Source organism: Protopterus annectens, chromosome 5.part0, assembly GCF_019279795.1.
Source record: "Protopterus annectens isolate FY-2018-M chromosome 5.part0, PAN1.0, whole genome shotgun sequence".
Lineage (NCBI taxonomy): Eukaryota > Metazoa > Chordata > Ceratodontiformes > Protopteridae > Protopterus > Protopterus annectens.
In genome coordinates this window covers 400,315,810-400,330,339 of record NC_056735.1, presented here as the reverse complement: position 1 = coordinate 400,330,339, position 14,530 = coordinate 400,315,810, and the positions used below count along the sequence as shown (strand labels likewise).

Sequence of the window (14,530 nt, the reverse complement as noted above, 5' to 3'; positions counted from 1 at the left end):
GCTGAGGAGGGATGCTGAGTATATTGGGAAAAAGATGCTAAGGATGAAGCTACCAGGTAACAGGAAAAGAGGAAGGCCTAAGATAAGGTTTATGGATGTGGTGAGAGAGGACATGCAGGTGGTTGGTGTGACAGAGCAAGATGCAGAGGACAGGAAGAAATGGAAACAGGTGATCCGCTGTGGCGACCCCTAATGGTAACAGCCAAAAGAAGATGATTCTAGTCATGTGCCTCTGGAGTATGACACTACCAACAAGTTCTGGAACCTGTAAGACCCCATCTAAGATATTGAGCTGGTGTCTAGTATCACTGGAATTCTTATGCAAGGTATAGAATTAATGGTATTTGTTCATATGTGTTCCCCAAATATTGTAAAGGACATTTTATGGCAGTGAAGGAGTCATCTTAGTGGAGAGCATTTCCCCATCTGTTACTGATATTGTCAGTTAGGATATTAGAACTTAGCTGCTGTATGAGCAATCTGTGGGAGTCTCTTACTAGAGATTGTAAGAAAAACTGAAATTATAAGGTGCATTAGGTTTTGGGAGGTTGGATCCTTGGGTGAATGTTAGATTTACAGCAAATACATTTGCATGCCCAGTAATACTTAATGGCATGGCAGATTTGGGAGAAGCACATTCTGCCGTGAAGGTGGAAATTACAATTATGCTGGAGGTCCTCAAAGGTCATTGCTTACAATGGTATTCTGTACTGATACATTGCAGACCCCCCCATTCCCCTACTGCTACCAGTGAGTGTCAGCAGAAAGGTTTTGTATCAATGATCAAAGTGCTAGCATTCCAAAGGCTGTGTGGTTTTCCTTTCTAAGGCACCACTGCATTTGAATGGCTAGACAGAGTTGCTCCCATGGTAGGTTTGTAGCAAAAGCAGCTATGCTATTAGCCTTCCCAAGCTACTGGTGCAGGCACCACTTATATGTGCCTTTTGAAAGAGATTCCTTTTTTTCAGATTTTCTCTGATGGATCCATTCTTTCTGACTAACTGAAATTTACCAGCAAATTTAAAGACAAGGCAACCTCATTACTAGTAAGTTGTGAAAGCCCATGGCCTAATTATGTAGTGTGTCATATACAACTACTGGAAGATATGTGGTACTCAAAAAAAAAAGTGTTGTTCTTCTTCAGTATGTATTGTGCAGCACACAGATATTCAAGAATGACATAAGTAATGAACATTGTCATGTGTTTCCCCTCCATGGACAATTTTTCCACTATAATCTATGCTGTACATGTACTCTGAAACTGATCTGTGGACAGAAGAAAACTCATACAGTCCACACATGTAAAATCCATAGATTATTTTTTATAAGTTCTTTCTTCTATGTAATAACTATCACAGAATCACCCTGTTCAGCATCCTATACTGGGCACATTTACAGTGTTTATTTACATATATATATATATATATATATATATATGGCTCCGTATCAGATTATCGAAGTTTCAAAACTTCAGAAGTCATATGGTCTGGACCATATGATTGAAGTTTTGAAATTTCAAACGCTTTGAATGGAGATCGTGGTACAGTGCAGAACAGGAAATTTACCCTTTTCCACAATATAGTGTGATCTCAGAGTTGGTATATTTAATTAGCAGGGGGTGTGGGAGTACAGGGAGGCTTACCCCTCTGCAAAAATGTCAAAAATAGAAATGTTTGTTTTTTATATTTTTTTTAATGTTCAAAATTCTGAAACTTTGATCATATGATCTCGGCCATATGAAATTATATATGTAGACAGATATAAATATAAAATACTTTTTTTTTTTCATTCCCGCACGTACACATACCCACTCTGTATACATGCAGTTTTGGTGTGTGTGCCTCTCAGCAGAATCTCCTAGCTGTAGGTTTGTGTTCTAGTATACAATAAATGCGGGTGCATACTGTGACATACAATGGACTGTGTTCAACAGAGGTCCATGTTGCATTCACTAGAGGTCTGTGTTGTAACATACACTGGCTGCTGTGTGTATAGCCATACTGTACACATTTGTGTTGTAAGATATACTAAATGCTGATTGCTGTGTTCAGGGTGATATAACTCAGGTTTCTGGTGTGACACACTGGATACTGATCCAGTAGCACAAATGTTGATAGAAAATACATTCCATTTAAAACCAGGTACTTGGCAGTTATGTAGGATGTAATACATTTTTTTTATTTTGCTAAATATGTTATGTTTCAAATCCCAATGGAACACAACATGTTGTAATAACATTAGTAACCATATAAGGGCTCAAAAATACATATTAGCAGTTAACTCAAGCCAATTAAATCTAATTATAAACATCATAATTAAAATACACAAGTAGTAAACTATTGTTGTAGAAATTTAATCAGTCATGGGCTTAATTAAATATAACAGTTTTTCTAGGTCTATGTAGAGATAATTTTATAATTAATGTGTTAGAGTTTTTGGTAATACATACATTCATAAAGTAATACTCACATACAGAATATAACTGAAAGGGGAAAAAAAAGCAAATCACCAAAAAATGTATAACACTGTTACCCTAATAAACTATATGAGAGATTATTTTAAATTTTGTATTTTTCAAAAATATGGCAATGTAAACAAATGAAGACAGCCTTTAAAATCCTAAATGAGTACAACATGTTATCATATGTCTGTGATAATACATGTAATTTTGTCCAGTATTTAAATCTATTGATTTTCTGTTTGATCTTATTTTAATTGAATTAATTTTATTTTGGCAGACAAGAGTAGTTATATTTATAAACTCCATAAAAATGTCTTTTTTCAGCTTAACACTTTTATGAACAATAGTTAATGTAATACAAAGGACAGATATTTGGAATTTAGTAATATATTTTGATTTAGACACATTAAACAATATTAAATTCTTGGTGAAAATATTTTTGAACAAAGGATTGATCTTTTGACTAGATTTTAATCTAATCTAATGTCTCATAGTCACTGAAATATGCTTATATCTGTTTTAATTAAGATTTTATATCTCAGGCAACTTATGTTATATTTTCTTTAAATGTTTCCCAGTATTATGTGAGAAAGGCTTTATTAAAAAGAAAAATACTTCCAGGATTTTTTTCCCGAAAGAATGTAGAGTTAATTTTTCATTGAATTCATATCTGTGATTTATCCTTTTCAGATAAGCTGTGGTCATTAGACTGTAATGTATTCCAAGTATTGATAATTTAAGCTTGTTTTATGTAAGGACTAGAAAGATGAGACATTTATGATGACCTATGTAATATTATAGATGTTTTTACTCTAATAATGGAAAATATTTTCCTTTTTAGAATCTGTCATGTGTTTAATCTTATTTGTTTATTTATTTGTTTATTTATTTATTTATTGAAATTTGTTTACTAGGAAAGTCTGAATGGGTAGAAGCCTGTTTTCAGAGGAGTCCTAAGGAAAAAAGTTCCAAATTAGTGCAAACATTTTAATAATAATAATTTTACAGTCTTCAAAAATAAAACAAAAACATCTGGAGTTTAAATAATTATAACAAATTAGACTTAATATAAAAACATTGGTTAAAAATCAGTACAAGTTATATGACAATCATTTAATATTTAGAGCCATTTTAGAAAGATTGCAGAGAAATCAAAGGTAAATTAGTCAAACACAAACAGGAATTGAAATATGTAGTGAGGGGAAAACAGGCTTATGTTATATTTAAAGGGAAAGTCAGGGAAGAGAATTTGATAGAAGCAAGGAAATAAGTGAAGAAGCAAGAGTAACAAGTTATAAGTAATGAAAAGGAACTTGTTCACATTTAGGGATATAGTTTATCCTGGTTATAATCTTAGATTATATAATATACAATGGACTACTACCCAGTTATTAAGATCTAAACCTTATTTTCTCATTATTTAGTAATAATTTAGTCTTTTTGAATTCTTAATACAATCATGCCAGAAAATTAGCTCATTTCCTTTTAAAGCCAACATTTAATAAAATTAGGGCCTTCTATAAAATGTGGGGTGTAAGAAATAGAGACAATTAAAAAATAATGACTGGGTATGTAAGCATAGCGTTTATGAAGATTGTTAACTTAATGTTTAAATAATTACAATCAGTAGGTTTAGGGTTATATAAATGCATATAAATTTTTAATAGCCACAGTATTTTATTATTTTTATCTTTGGAATGGGTGCAGGTACTCACTTTTGCTATTCACATATTTTCTTGTGAATTACTTTCTGTTCCATACTATATGGTGGTTCTAGCAAAAATGTGATTGTTCTAAATATGCAAGTTAAAGAATAAAGTCTGTTTCTGGAAGTCTAAGCTCTTTATGAATGTAGGATCTGATATTGTGATGAAAGGCAGTTTTTGTAGGAAGTCGTAATCATTTTATAAGGAGATTGTTTAAAACTTTTACTTCTGCTTTGCTATGAGTTATTAAGATGGTTTGAATTATGTACTTTTAACAGCTTTATATAAATGTCTCAGAAGCCAAATTGATCTAGTTGTTTTAAATCAATAATTTAGTAAAAACTGCAAGAAGAACCCTCCCAACTTAGATGTTTCATTGTGTAATACCCTAAACATCATGTTTAGTCTCAGAACTTTTCAGGAAATAGATAGCAGCTGCTAATTTTTACATATTATAGTTTTATAATCTATTAGCATAGCAATTGTTTTAACATTATTTAACAATGGTAAAAGCTGTTTTAATCTCATTGATATGACAGATACAAAAATCTCATTATCTATATTAAGTAAAGGTACATATTTATATGAAGAACATAACACCGAATCCTTATCTTGTTTAACAATGGTGAAGTTAAGGACTATTTCTATAAGGAAAGAATTAGACTAATATGTTATACTGACCTAAATGCGTTATTCTATAACAACAAATTGTCTTGAGGAAAGATTTTATAAGTGCCTAGTATAGTACCATGGCTCCTGGAGTTTTATTGTTTTTGTACTTTTAATTTATTCCTTAATGTTCACTAATGAGACAGGCATAATTATATTTTAATGTTTTTATTCTGCACTTTATATTTTTCATTAAAAATATGCCTACTTTTTGTATTGGGCCAGTATCTTGTTTATTAATATCATCACAATATTTTAAATGCATCTAAAATATGCTCAATATCTATGTTGTTTTTTTTTCCATTTCCAACAGCTGTTCTCCCTGTATAGTTCAAACCAGCCATTATTTTACTTATTTTTACCAATAATCTTTTAGGAGTGATAGCATATGGTGACACATTTTATTTTTTAGTACTTTTGCTACTTAGTGATTTGATTTCTCTTGATATTTTTACACAATGTTTTCAATGTTTTTTTTAGAAATACAGATTAATCTCTCAGAATGTTTAGTTTTGCTTCTTTAACTTGCCTTGCACTTTCAATAATTTACTATCCCAATCCTTCATCTTTTTGTGTCACCATCCAGTTATTTTACCATATATTCCATAACATCATATCATTAACCTCACTATTATTATCAATAATAAGATCATTTTAAATCTCCTTTTTAATCTCTCTAGGAAGTCTTCAATTCATCTATATATGAAAGTACTCTATTAATAATAGAGAAATTCATGTGTGTTAATGTTAACTTAAAGTAATAGTAACATGGTCAAATAAAGGGTATGGAATTAATTTGACCAAATAAGGCTTTGGATCAAATCAGTAGAAACATAAAGTCTATCTCTTCTAGTCTGTGTTCCATATGTGTATATGTATATATATATATATATATATATATATATATATATATATATATATATATATATATATATAGACACACACACACACACACACACACACACACACACACACATATATATATATATATATATATATAAACATACACACACACACACACACACACACACACACACACACACACACACACACACACATACATACACACACACGTATATACACACACACACACACACACACACACACACACACATATCCATCTCTTCATCTGTATCAACTCTAATCACCAGGCCATAGAGCTTCATATCTCTGATTCCTTTGATATTTCTCAACATTTCTGACATCTTTTGTTGACTGAGTACTATTCTCATTCTCATGATAGACTAGGTTAATATTTAACTATCAGATATCATAATATAAGGACATGTCCATTTCAAGATGATACTTTCCAGCTTCCATCTTTGAAACAAAACAAAAATATATAATTAGGAGTCTCCTAGCATGCATTCAAACGTCAACATATTTATCTGAAATGATGAAACTTACTTATCTGAGCCTGTTATAGTCTAGTACCGAAATTTTCATACCGACCATAGCCACCTTTTTCACATTCTTTATTCTGCTACTTCCTCTAAAGCTTCCCTTCCCACTTTTCATCAATTGACTTTTCATTGTCTTCCATTTTCTTATTTGTTGGGTTGGTCATGTAACAGGAAATCCCAAATGATTTGACCAGAATATGATTAAAGTCAAAGCAAGCCAACCTTCACAAACAAAATCTATAAGATGCCTATTATTTTATCTCATACATGCAAGATTAAAACGCAAAATACTTACCATTAATTAAATCAGCGATGTTGCATGTTGCTTGAGGAAGTATATATATATATATATATATATATATATATATATATATATATATATATGTGTGTGTGTGTGTGTGTGTGTGTATGTGTTTGTGTGTGCTTGCGTGTGTGTGTGTGGGGGGGTATTGCTTGTTATGCCATGAGAAGGAGGGCAGTGGATGTGTAACATATGCCAGCATACCAATTAGCTGGAAAGAATTATATGTCATTTGTATATTAAATTGACTTGTACAGGTGAAAATGTATTTGTAAAGCTGCTTGTATTAAAAATGTACCAACAGTGGAATCTGCTGGAGAGAAAAGAAATATACCTGTACATCAGACTGTATTGTAACTGTTGAAATGAGTATACTATAACAGAGGATGCTGGAAGACAAGAGGTTAATATCAGTCCAGCTAACTTTGAAAAATAGTCTGAAATTAAATTACCTAGTTTAAGCCATAACGATCGTATCTTACAGTTCTAACTGCAGCCAGAGACAAAATGTCTCTGCAAACCCGGACTAGGAATCCTACTGTATTGTCCTTAGCGGTGAACTAATTGCTACCCTGGTAGGGTAGAATTTTTTGAAATGGTTTTATAGCTTCCAGATACTATAATACATCTTAGCAAAGGTCTGTGTGTGTCTATGGTGACATATATCTGCTAGATTCTGGTTCAGTTTCTAGTAAGGGTGGTAGTGCGGGACCCAGAAGTCAGGTGACCAGATGTATGTGATGTAATTTTGTAATCTAGCACTGAAATTATATTTTAATACTAGATGAAACAAACATCTTAGGGCACTCTGTTTTGGAACTGACAGGGCCACTCACCCACTTCATCTTACCTTGCTTTATTAAGTGAGTAAGTAAGAAACAGTAACTTTTTAGATCAGTCAGGAAAATATAGTGAAATTAGTTAAGTATTGTTTTTCTGCATCTGTGTGAACCTGTCCATCTGTGTTATTTTAATATTTCCTGTGATTGAAACTCTGGTGTTTATTGTAAATAGATATTTAGTATTTTCATGTTTTTTATTATTTATTATTAAATATATTTAAACTCTTCATTGTGGTTGGTCTTTTAGAGAATATTTTAATCTTTGAGAGTACTTATATTTATTTGATGACACTATGGCTACTCCTGAAATCCTTGCTGCAGTGGTCAAACACTACCATTTGTATTAGTATTATTTTTTTTTTATAATTGGGTACCCTGGTAAGAGCCTTAAAGTAGCTGGCTGGTGGCAGTGAAACTATCTTATTGTCTGGGCATAGGGTAGCAGAGCGAGTAAATCTGTACTGGCCTTTCCCAGGTTTGTGTGTGTGTGTGTGTGTGTGTGTGTGTGAAAATCAAATCTCAAAGAGTGTGTGTGTCAGCTCCTTGGAGCAGGGACACAGAGCACTGGTGTCACAAAGAGGTGGTGGGGGATTTGGCTTGGAACACTCAGCTCAGGACTCAACTCTACAGCTGTGTCAGTGGGAGTCTTATTTGGGGCCTGGAGAGAGAGAGGGGGGGGAACCCACCCCAAGACTGAGTGTGTTCTCTGTAGGCTCTTAAGGGAAATTGTGCTTGGTACAGAGAGTTGCATCAAGAAATATTTTTGTTCCAAGTGTCTGTGGTGAGGAGTGAGACTCCTTAATCACTGGCCCAGGGGAGGGACATCACAATGTATATTGGATTTTTTCTTAAGTTTTTAACTGGTTTGAACCAAGTAAAATTTAAGACTCCCTTTGGCAGTCATAATTTACAGATATAGTCAAGCATGAACACCTAGCAACTTACTAATGTCTCCTTATTCAGGTGGTTTGTTTTCAAATATAAATCCAATCAGTATAATAGAGACATACATCTTTCTGGTGTTACACTTAGCTTCATTAAACTTTTTCTGCTTCTTTCAACTATCTCATCTTTATTGACTTAATATCTTTATCAGGTTTCTTGTTCTGTTGCTGGTTTCACTACTGTCTTTTCCAGTTATGTTGCTCAAAGAATTAGCCAGCTTGGTATACACAATACATGTTCAAACACAGCTTAATAGATGTAATTAATACTTGCACAGCATATATGCTGCCTTAACCTGTAAGTTAATATCCTGTAGCACTGCTTAATAGGATAAAGAGAATATGTTAGCACTATCCATACATGGTAGAAGATTTGGAAAACATTATCAATTTCCTGCACGTAAACTTGAGAGACACATATCATTCCCTGTGTCTGATACAATTCTTTGAGAAAAAAATCACTGATATCTACACTGCAAGCTGTACAACCGTGGAGAAACAAATGACAAGTAATTAATAGTTTGTCATACTTTGTGACTTAAATTACTGAGTGTTGAAATGCTTAAAAAAAAAAAAAAAATCCAGAAGAGCAAACATTAAACATTGCTGTTCTTCTTTGCATCTTTTTTGGAGGGTGACAAGCCACCCCTGCACCCCATCCCCCGAGCTTATATATGCCAACTCACTAATTGCCATACCTCAGAGAAAAGTGAATATTCTGAGAAATGGCAGTCACTAAAGCATGGCTTGATATCTCAAATGACTGCCTATATTACAAATTACTAGTTCACAAGAACAAGCCTTCCTTTCCTTTCACAGAGTTCAAAGATTCCAGCAGATTTTCTGCCAAATTAAGTCTATGCATTGTAGTTCTCTTAACATAACTTATAATTCACAGTTGTTCCAGGGAAATTTATCCTACCAAATTTGTCATGCATCACAGTATCAACATAGTGACTATAAATACCATAGCTTCATCATAACAAGAGAAGAAAAAAGTATTCAAAATAAGTCCAAAAGTCAACTGATTCAACTGCATGAGATAGCTTGAAAATGTGTCCATTCTGTGATGGATTGACAGCTGCTCTGCCAGGTCTCAAATATTTTTGAAAGTCTGTACAGCAACTCAGATGAAAACATTGAAAACGTGTCAAACCAGTTGAAAAAGAAAAGTGTTAGAAAAGCAAGATATTATTTATTTTAAGAATCTCAATGCAAGACACGTACAAAAACTGCAACAAAAATAAAAAGATGATGACTGCATTCCATAGACATGAAAACTGTTGACTGGAACCACTGCATTTAAATCAGTAGGCTTTCCAACAGATTCAAAATAGAAATAGTTGGCTGCTCTACCTCCGGTATCAAAATCAGTCCATGCAGTTCTCTGAAATGTAAGACGGAAAGTAAATATCAGTTGGTAGATGAAACAATGATATAAGAAACTTCGCTATCCCAGTCAGCAAGTATACAAAGCCAAAAGGAACCAAAATCAACAGGTATTGACCAGTCTATACAGTATAGACTATCTCATTAACTTAAGAACAAACTAAAACCTAAACATCACAGTTTAAAGAAAGCCAAGCATGAAAGCTGACAAACAACACATTATTTGTCACTATTACAGTCCAATAACATTTGATTTTGCTGTAACATTCATGTCCCTGCCCATTTGAACCTCTATCCACCAATCATTCTCTCATTAATACCCGATCTGCGGAATGTGTAGCTATTAACTAAGGCAAAATATCATAATTTTACTAGCCTCAGTGAAAGTTGAAGGGCTCTTTGTTTTGCATTTATTCTAATGTACTTTCCTCTTACTTGCATACATACTAGTGTACACATACATAAAACCATATATACACACAGACACACAAACATGCATTACACACAAACACTTACTCACCCCCACATACACACACATTCATACACCTACACCATGAAATACATTCACTCACTCTCAAACCTTGTAAAATAGCCACTTCTGGCCTGTGCAGTACAAATACACTAAAGCCACACTGTCTTATCCCCAGACCAAACATGCATTTATTAATTGAGCAAACAAAATAAATGATCTTTGTGCTGTTTAATACTAAATATATGATTTATTTCTTCTTTTGTTGGCCTTCAAGAAATACTATATATATATATATATATATATATATATATATGTATTGACAGATATAGATTGTATCTATGTGTGTGTGTATGTGTGTGTTTGTATGTATATATATATATATATATATATATATATATATATATATGTGTGTGTGTGTGTGTGTGTGTGTGTGGATATATATATATATATATATATATATATATATATATAGATTCACTTCATAATCTCGAAATACTGAAACATCGAATTTCAGTATTTTGAAACTATGAAACCAAATCCACAAAACACTGAAACTACAAAACCTGAGCCCAAAACCGTGAAATTCATAACACCGAATAAACTGCATACACTACACGATACATACACCACAACACCCACATCACAACATAAACAAACAAAAACTACACACATACACAACTCATACACACATAAGCAGGGGCACTGCGCCCCCCACACCCCCCTACTTATATATACTAATTCCGAGATCGCACAAACAGGAAACAAAAGCAAACTCAAACACGCACATTTTCCAGTCCTTCACACACATCAAACATATCAGCACACTCATACACACTCTTAACCCCCACTCAAATCCCTTACAAAATACTCACTTACCTGACAGAACACCTAGATCCACACACAACACCCCACACCATAAACACACAATCCCGGACATCACGTAGCATAAGGCCATAACCGCGAATTTGAGATATTCGAATTTGCGATTATGAACTTTCACTATTTTAAACATTCGGGTTTATAGTCTCGAGATACTGAAATTCAGTATTTCAGTATTTTGAAATTATAAACGTCTCATATATATATATATATATATATATATATATATATATATGGGTCTATTTCAAAACATTGAAATCTCATAACATTGAACTTCAAAACACTGAGACCATAACATTAAAAACCCAAAACACTGAAAACCCAAAACAATGAAATCTCAAAACGCTGAAACATTGCATCATAAGACTGAAAACTTCGACTCTCATGTAAATAACATTGCCTCCACCTATAACAACACCAAACTAACAAACATACTTAGAAAAGTAGTAAAAAGTGTATTTCTTACTTTGCTGTTGTATACACACACGCGCGCGCACACACACACACACACACACACACACACACACACACACACAAACACATATGTCTGAGAGACAGCTATAAAGATTCTTGAGGTCACAGTCAAAATGTGTTGTACATATAATGATGTTGTAACACTGAGCCTCTGAAATCATCCAGGCCATCTAATGCCATGAAAACAAGAGGTATGAAATACAAATAAACTTCAAAAACTGTTGAATTTTCTGGCAACTTAAGCTCTCATAATCTTCATTAATTTAATATGAAGTATAATGGAAAAATACTTTTTTCAGTTACTTTGATATTAAAGGATCAAATTAATATTCATTAACAGTTAAAGAAATAGTATCTAGGTTTAAGCCATGCTAAACAATTAAAGACTGTATATAATACCATTCATTACCATCAATACATATATGATAACACTAAATATAATTACTTTTTGCCATTGGCTTCATTTTGCTATTAGTGTTTATTATATATTTTAGAAACAGCTATGACACTAGATTACCTTAACTTCAAGACATATGTTGTTATTAGTATTACAAAAGGAAATAAAACCCTAACACAATGTTAGATTATAGCTGCATTTACGTATTCAGGCATGCTTTCATTTTTATTCATGTATTTATCTAACTAGCTAGTTCACTCTCTCTGTCTATCTCTCTGTCCATCCATCTATCCATCTAGGTGAGGTTTTCACTACTTGCTCTGTCAGTACCAAAAGAGAAATATTCCTGAAGGTTCCTTATCTTTAGACTCAGCCTGACAAAAAAATGATCCTTGTTGTTTCCCTTTATGTTCTCCTGCACACTATAAAATCTAATATTATTCATGCACTGTATTTTCATCCATCTTTATTAAATTTAGTTATTTTGTTTAAGGAGAAATTTGGATTGGGCTTCTTCCACTAGTAATCTTCCTTCCACATATTTAAGGAATTTTCTGTAGTACTTATCTGTATCTCTTTTTACTACATCTTGCTTTTTAGTACTTCTTTCTATTACAGTTTTCCTTACCAAAGTGCATTTTAATGTTCAGCTTATCAATTTTCAAAGATGATTATTGCATATTTATTTATTATTTTATTTATTTATTTGACATTTGTTGACCGTGTTAATCTGAAAGAGTGAAAGCCCTTTTTCAGCGGAGGTCTGGGAAGAAAAGCTCCACAATTAGTAAAAACAAACAAAACAAAAATTGTATAACAAATCCAGAAGTGTATAAACTAATCATATAACTAGTATAACAATCACAGTGTACACAAAAAGAGTATAAACAGATCATGAGAGGAAAAATTTATACATCAGAAGTTAATTTACAGATGTATACCACGGCACTTTGAGTGGTATAATAGCAGACACGAGTCTGACAGTAGAAACAAATCCAGGGTGTATTCATTTGTATTGTCATTTATTTATAGTCATTTATTGGTAAGAAGTCTTTGAAAGTTCTTAAGAATTTTCTCCTAAAGAGTGGATTTAATAGAGCACATGTTTAAAGATATTGACTTGAATTTCAGTAATATATCACAGGAAGTGAAACCAAAAGGGCTCCAGATATACTCTGATTAGTAATTCAAGTAAAAAGAATCCTTTTGGAAGTCATTACTGTAGACTCCCTCTTATATGGCCTCTTTTTAACTGGCCTCCTATTTAACCAGCCATCAAATTTCTGCCATAGCCCTAGTAAAAGACAATAGAGATGAACAACACTTCTGTGTCCTATGGGATAATTAATGACAGACATTTGAGTTTTATTATTTTCATTGGGAAAAAGCATACTAACACAAATCCTGTTAGTCTAGCTGATTTAAAACCTATAAATGCTATTTTGTATGATTTTTCTGATTATTCAGCTTAAGGTGCGGTCCCAGTGAGACTAGATAAGAGAGAGTTTACTGTAGATAAAATGCTTCTGTCAGGCGCTGTTTACTACAAAGCAATATTAGTTTGCCAGCACTTGTCTGCCATCTTGGGTCTGTTCTCTGCTGCTTATGATCAGGCATCTTAGTACTTAGAGTATCAATTTAAATTAATTCTAATTAACACTTAATGCAGATAGCATGTATTCAAAGTACTAGTAGTACACCAGTATTATATAAATATAAATCAAATTAACTATATCCAGGATCCCAGAGTCACTGCGTAGGTAGGGCTTAATAATATTTAATTTGTCTGCAACCCATGTGATATGATCAAATGCTTCACTTTAGGGTAGTCATATTGCTTAATCAGGAAACCCAAAATAATATTTGCAGCATATAGATAATTTATTCATTATTAGAAAGCCAAACCATAACATGGTTATCTTAACAAATAAATACAGTTGCAATGATAAAATGCAAAAAAAAAGTATATGCTAAAATATTTATAAAATATATACAGGGTTTGTCAAACAAGGTATATTAAAATGAGCAGCCAGCTAGACAAACTCCATATGTGGCATTATACAAAAGAATTAGGATGAATTTAACAATTTATACAAGGTATTTCAGAATAAAAATGCAAAGTATGACAATGTGGACTGACAGAAAGGCATTTGTATTTACCACCTGTAGGCATCCATGCACATTGTGTTAAGGAAGAGTACAGATGTTTTTGATGTTGTCTTAAACAGTTATATGACATCATTTATAAAATATTTTTAGAAAGATTTATTCAGAATTATGAATAAACATATGGTTAGTTTCAATATTACTCCTTACTAAATAGATATGTTCCTATGATGTTTTAGTTGTAATTTGTAGTTGTTATATGTCCTGAAGTTTAAAAAGAGTGAACTAACAATGTTTTCCTTGAGTTAGTATGAGGTGCATTGACCTGGGATTTGTTATATCATTCATCTGAGTGTTAGAACCCCCTATATGATGGAGGACAGATTTTGGTCTTTCATCTGTCTCAGTGAAAGTTTGTTTTCAAATGTTGCAGTTTTTGTTCATTCTTAATTAAACCATTTTAAGCACTGTGCTTTTCTGAAATGCT

General features: G+C 32.7%; 1 protein-coding gene across 3 annotated transcripts in view; it reads left to right on the top strand.

Moving 5' to 3' along the window:
- The window catches only part of F5 (coagulation factor V), a 1,256,984-nt gene that overhangs the window by 1,104,290 nt on the left and 138,164 nt on the right, over positions 1-14,530 (top strand). The window lies entirely within an intron of this gene.